We start from the raw sequence: 6,027 nt of genomic DNA on the forward strand, positions 1-6,027 counted from the left end.
ATCTCTCTCCCTCTTCCACGTTTTCTCTAAACGTGGGAATCTCCACCTCTATTTTCTCACTTCTCAAGTTAATATTATGTGGGGTCCACCAAGCTGCTTAAGGAAAAAAAAATAGATAAAATTCCTTATAATTGCTTCCAACAAGATTTAATCCCTACACCTCTTTAATTACTTTTAAGATCCTAACCACTAGGCTAACAAGTTTACACATTTATTTGCCTATGAATAAATATATTAAAAATGATCATCTTACCTCAAAATCCATTGATCATGGATCCAAAAATCAAAATCCTTAGTTGACCGTCGATTCAAAATTTAAGCTAATGTGAAATGTCCAAATTACCCTTATATTTTGGGCATGGGTATTATATCATAGTTAAACTTTAAATTAATTCCTCCATTATGTCGGGATATTATAGTAAATGTCCAAAAAAAATCCTCAAAATGTGAACAAATTTATTAAAAAAAGTAATAAATTAGTTAGCTAGAACTAAATAATTCACCATTGATTGGTGAATATTGCACAAATGGAGCCAATAAAGGTTAGTGTGCTTTTGTAAAACAAGAGCCGTGAGGAGCATGCATGCTTCATATCTTTATTGGACTAGAATAATGGCCTTCCTAGCTATGTGATTCGGATGATTGAGTCCATCATGTGTTCCTTCTTGTGGAAGGGAAGTGACAATAATAAATTCCTTCACATCATCAGCTGGACCTCAGTTTTCCTTCCAAAGAAGGAGGCATGACTAGGTCTAAAGAGAGTAAAAGATGTAAATAAGCCGGGTCTTCTTAAGCTTCTTTGGAAAATTGTTAGAAAGAGAGAAGGTTTATGAGCTCAGTGGATTCATTTTAAATACTTCAAGAAAGACTCTATTTGGACAGTCAAATGCGGTTCTGATGCTTTTTGGGTTTGGAAAAAGATTCTAAAGTTGAGACATTTGGTTCAAGATCACATAGTTAATTTCCAAGATTGATGATGGAATGTCCACAAGACTTTGGTTAGACAATTGGCACCCATGTGGAGTCCTTCTCTCAGTGTTTGGAGATAGAATCAGGTATGACCGGCTTTGAAAGGATGGCACTTGTCTCTTCGATCATCTATAATGGGTCTTGGAGACCCAGTCCTTTAATTTCTTCAGATCTTTAATTTGTCAAGGAGCAACTTCAGCATATTGGTAGGAGGCCTCCGGCAACAGTGATATTGTTGAATGGAACCCTCTACCAATAAGATGTTCTCTTCGGCGTCGGCATGGGAGCTTATTAGATCTAATGGAACCATTGTTCCTTGGTGGGACTTGATTTAGTTTACTTACCACATCCCCAGACATAGCTTCATTACATGGTGTGCCCTCACTAGTTCCCTCCCCACTCAGGAGTTCCTTTCTCACAGGAACATCTCTATCCCCAATTGTTGTCTCTGTTGGAATGATATGGAGAATATTGATCTTTTGTTCTTTAATTACCCTTATTCCAAGGCTATTTGGGCTGGAGTTATTCGCAAGTGTTGCCCTTCTCATGTGCCCATCTCTTCCTTTGCCAAAGAATGGAGTTGGATTAGACAAGAGTTTAAAGGAAAGTCGATATGTAAGAGGGCTGTAAAGACGATTTTTTGTGCTACTATTTGTTATCTTTGGTGAGAGAGAAACAAACGTAGATGGACCTCCTTTTCTCGGTCTCATATGTAGATTTGGAGTGCCATCGAGTTTGATGTCAGAACTAAGATCAACCATCTTCATGCTTCAGACTTAGACTGCTTCAAGAATCATCATATTGCTACTTCTTGGGGTCTTCAGATCAGGCTCTATTAAGCCTTTTGCTGCTTTGTTGTTTTTTGCTTGAGGCTTGGCCTCTTGTTCCATTTGAGTTGTTGTATCTTCTTTGCTTTCTTTATTAGCAGTTTGTATTCACCCAAAAAAACTATTAGCAGCAATAATTGCAACGTTATTCCATTTATATTTTGGGACAGAGAAGCTACAAATTGGAGTTTCTTTTTTTTTTCTATTTCTTAGCAACTTTTTTGTTCCGGTTCATTTCCGGGAACCAAAAAATGAACCGGTCTTATAAAACAGATTTCTCTTATTTTTTTTGTTCCCAAGAAAAAAAAATAAAGAGAAATAGAAAAACAGAAGTGTTATCATGCAGGCCCTTGATCATTCTCTATATATTGCAAAACCAAATAGCGACCTTTAAGTATAAGAAGATTTTTTTTTTTTTTTTTGGTTCAGGTGCGACCTACTACTAGGCAGCTAAGGGGTGGGCACCAAGGGGGTCAGCCTTTGATGTGGGGGAGAGTACATGGGCTGGGGATGGAAAGGGTGGAAGGTGCACACCAAGCACCTATGCAATGAGGAGTACTTGATCTACTGACCAAGCATCGGGCATGCTTTCAAGCGAGCAGTGCCAAACCACTAGAGAGAGTCTAGGTCTGTAGGGATAACAAGAAATTACAAGCTGGGTGCTGTTAGAAACGTGTTTGTTCTTCTCTCAGGAATACCCTTGAGAAGGGGTGCCCACTCGTCCGGGCATGTATAATCTTGTTCAGTGATTTTGGATTACATTTTTTTTTTTTTTTAAATTTATGGAAGGAATAATGAGTTGGATAAAGATGGAGAAGCAAATTTGAGTGTGGATACGAAAAATAAAAAACAAAGGGAACTCGAAATACAAAATTATATCTTGTAGTTTTCTTTTTCCTTCTTGAAATCTTCTTTTTCAAGAAGGCAAAGAAAAAAAGAAAGATTTTCTTATTGACATCTCTGTCAAATAATTTTATTATTTTATTTTTTTTTGGCATTTTTAGTAGAACACGCCTTTTTTTTTTTCCTTTCATTAATGGAGGTAAATTTTGTGATTTAATGTTGATATACCTAAGTATAGCCACCCAATGATGTCACACCACGTCACTATTGTCAGGGATGGTCCGATGGATAAAAGCACGTCTGCCCCAATCGACCCAAAATCAAGGATTCAGTTACATAAGGGGATTATCCATCATATGGGGATTGACTAATCCCATTCCTAATATGCCGCTATCAGTTAGCGCCACACTCCTATTCTTGGTTGGATTGGATGTTCCAAATTCCAACAACCATTTTTGACTTCAGTAGGGGTGCCCTTGTTCTCTCAGGAATACCCTTGAGATGCTCTAGGGCTGCTGTCCTTTGGTTGTAATTATTCTTTTTCTTTCTCAGTAAATTCGATATATCGGAAGGCTGAGAGGCAACTTCATGATTTGATGGTGGAACCCATACGTTTAGTTATGCTCAGCCTGCTCTCCATGCTCAGGGAGTGGGTGGAGCTCCTGATGCAGTTGTGGAATCCTCTAATCATACTTCTGAGGCAGTGTATACTGGAAGGGACTAAGTAGCCGATACTACCGTTCCCTTGGGGAGATGGAGCTCTCTTTTCAAGTCTTCCTCAAGCAATGCTGAGGGCCTGCAACTACATTTTGTAGCTCCATGTACTGTTGAGGGTAGGCAAGTGGCCTTATGCCCAAAGGAAGTGGTGGAAGCGGAAGTCAGCTTATGGAATAACACCTTACTTGGCTTTTTTGTGGGTAGGAGACCCCCCTTCTCCTTGGTGAAGGATTCCATATTGAAACAATGGAGATGTGTTGGGACTGTCGATATATCTATGTTAGACACTGGAGTCTTCGTCTTCTCTTTCTCATCTGAAGAAGACAAATTCAGCGTGATTGAAAGAGGATTGTGGTGCGTTCATAAGCGTCCATTGGTTCTGAAAATATGGACTCCTCAAGCCTCCATGTCTAGAGCCTCCCTGACATCTATTCCTCTTTGGGTGTCTCTACCCAACCTGCCGTTTCATTTGTGGAGCAAAGATGCTTTGAGCATCATTGGAAGTAACATTGGTGTCCCTCTTTTCTCAGATAGATGGACACGGTCTAAGGAGAGACTTTCGTATGCGCGGCTATGCATCGAAGTCTCAGCTTCGAAAGAGCTTTGCAACTCGATTGAAATCATGGTGGAATGGGGCATGCCATTCAATCAGCAACTAGTTTATGAATGGAAACCTCCAAGGTGTGGAAGATGCCAAGTTTTTGGCCATGGAGATAACCAGTGTGCTCGCAGTCCTCTTGTTCCCAGCAATGGTGTGCAATCTGAGGGGGTTCAAAGACATTTGTCTCGTGATAAAAGCTTCCAGCCGGCTTCAGAGAGGGAGGTGGATTTTCTGACTCAGAACAATGGAGGGAATGGTACCCTTAAGGTTGCTCAGGCTACCTCACCGTCCGATGGCGAGCTTGTAGCTGCTGTTTCTTGCCCGGTGGAGGTGCCCAGGAAAAGTGTTGATGGTGACAGATCACATATTGCAAGTAAAGGTTTGGTGGGCAGTGTTCAACAGGTGGAGGCTTTCCACTCTAATGTTAATCAAAGCAGATGTAAGAATAAGGTTTGGTGTCTTGGAAGCTCGTGCGTTAGGTGAAGTTTTTGAAGTGGCTGGTACGGTGTGTCAGCAGAGACTACTGAAGGAGCTGATTTCTTGACTGCTGGGCTGGTCCACATGGGTAGTCAACTAGAGGAGGTAGAGGATGTTAACAGGCTAGCTACTCCTGCCTTGGTCCACTCGTTGGATCTGAATCCTCCGTCTCCTACATTGCCTCTTTCATGCAATGTGCAAATTCTGCAAGCTTCCGTGGTGCTTCCTTATAACCAAGATGGTGAGCCGAGTCAGCAAGGTGGAGAGGCTGTGGGGTGTAGGAGAAGTTCTAGAATGCTTCAACCTGCTCAACTTAAGTGGGACCCTAAGGCTACTGATGTGGCGGCCAGCAATGCTAGGGACTCAGAAATTGTTAGAAGGAGAGGAGAGAAGGTAGCTACCCCTATAGGTGATGCGTTTGAGGGCCAGCGTGAGGGAAACTTCGGTGGAGAGAGTATCTCGGACCAGAGGGGAGGAACTTTATCTATTATTCACCCACCGATTGAGAGTGAGAAGAGCTGCCGTCCTTCAGTGGTGCAACATGAAAGTGTTGTCAACAACCCAGCCAGCAATGAAGAAGTGATGGACCCAAGTGGCATTGTGGCTGTCAATGGCCATAAGGGAAAGAAAAGAAAAGGTAAGAAAGGAAAAAAACATCAAGTAACCATTGAGGAGGACCAAGGTGGGGCCCCCCTTCATCAGTTGGAAATTGAAGCAAGCTCCCAAGTTGGGTTGGAATTAATTGTTGATTTGGGGGGAGCATCATCTCCCATTGCAGAAGATATTGGCGTTACTGGTAAGGTTAATGATGCCTTTTTGGATCGGGAGAGTCCTTCCTTAGATTCTAATCAAAGTAGGAGTTGGGTGATCCCTCCCATTCCTCCCTATAACCCTAATGGGAAGAAGGTCACCTTTATTGTTGGGGTTTGACTATGTCTTTTGTTCTTCTATGAGTGGTCTCCCATCAGCTTGATTTGGCTGTAGGTTGTCCCTTGTTTTTGTTGTGGAGTTTTCTCCTTGTTTTCTTCTTATTCTATCCCTTTTTTATGGAGGGAGAAAGTTTCTTTGTTTTTTAATATATTTCTCATTCATCCAAAAAAAAAATTCGATATATCAATAAATTTTAAAAAAAAAAAACATAACCAAACTTGAAATTCATACTCAGTACATAGCAAACCTGTTCATAATTATTAATTATGTGGTACACACCGGTCTTACAGTCCTAGTGCCTAACCCCCACTTGCATTGCATCTTTCTGAACAACTAAACATGGGAAAGGCCATTATTTTTATTTTATTAAACTGCTTATTTGCCACACACACACACACATAGAACAGGTCCAAACACTGATACCCGATATATTAAGCCATCATCTGCTGGAACTCAGGGAAATCAATCACACCATCGCCGTTGAGGTCGAATGCCTTTATGATGCTCTTGCACTCTTCATTTGACATTTTGAATATCCTCTGCAAATCCTCTGATGTAATGGACCCAGACCTCTTCCCAGCGAACATCTGAAAGCCTCTTTTCAGATCATCATCCCCACCTTGACGCTCCATCAACATTGCAAAATCATCAAAGCTGAGCGTC

This window comes from Telopea speciosissima, chromosome 10, assembly GCF_018873765.1.
Source record: "Telopea speciosissima isolate NSW1024214 ecotype Mountain lineage chromosome 10, Tspe_v1, whole genome shotgun sequence".
Classification (NCBI taxonomy): Eukaryota; Viridiplantae; Streptophyta; class Magnoliopsida; order Proteales; family Proteaceae; genus Telopea; species Telopea speciosissima.